Here is a 988-nt window from a genome sequence, read left to right as displayed (position 1 = left end):
TATTTATTAAGCATTTATCGTGTGTCAGACACTTCTGGATGGTGGGATAAAATAAGGAAAAAGACAAGAGCTCGCTAAAGTGTGGTGACAGAGCTAGTACCTTTAGTAGTCTTTTGCTTGTATTCTGCAGCCAACTTTCAAACTGCAAATACTGCGAGCTCCTTGAGGTAGGTATCCTATTTTTTACCTGTTGGATCCCATTCCGTGCCTCGCACAGCACCTTGTAAGCAATCAACATGGATTAAGGGGTAAAAACAGGCCCTCAAAGAGCTAAAATGTGAAAAAGTAAACACTTGTCTAACCATCAAACATGTCGATCGAAATCCCCAGTTTTTTCTTCAAAGTGTAACAAATATTTGCGAACCTATTACGTGCAGAACAGTTTTCAACACAAGGCTTTGTGTATAAAAGCGATGGTGGGAAAGGATTCAAATTGAGCATCGTGCTAAATGGCGTGAGTGTCCTGACCAGGTGGACAGCCCTCTTCTCCGCGATTTCTTTTTTTTCTTTTTGTAGCCGAGAGACAAAACGCCTCGGCAGGAGCTACAGCGGGAGGGGGACGCAGCGCGAAGCCTGGGGGCGCAGCCGGCAGCTCGCGCGTCCCGAGCTCGCTTGGGCAGCTCGGCGGGCGCGGCGACACAGCTCCCACCCCGGCTTCCACCGACTCGCGCTGGCTCGGAGCGGGCGAGGCGACCCCCAGAGGAAAGACTGTGCGCCGCAGATGCCGCTCGTGGAAGTCACCGGCCACCCGCCCCGCCTCGGGGTCTTGTGTTTTCGGGCTTCCCCTGGCCATTCGGGCGGGCGCTCCAGAGAGGCCGGTGGGGCGCGATGTGGAAACCAGGCGCGCGGGCGCACCCGCTAGCCCACCCACGGCCCCGCCACGGCGCCGCCACAGCGCAGGGACTTTGAGGCGCCCGCGCCCCTTTGTCGCGGGATCTCTCGCCCAGGCAGGCCGGACGCCGAGGCCTCGCGGTATCGGGCCTCCCTC

The sequence above is a fragment of the Carlito syrichta genome, unplaced genomic scaffold (assembly GCF_000164805.1).
Source record: "Carlito syrichta isolate Samal-C Ts95f unplaced genomic scaffold, Tarsius_syrichta-2.0.1 Scaffold304408, whole genome shotgun sequence".
NCBI classification, from domain to species: domain Eukaryota; kingdom Metazoa; phylum Chordata; class Mammalia; order Primates; family Tarsiidae; genus Carlito; species Carlito syrichta.
Note: the sequence above shows the minus strand (reverse complement) of the source record.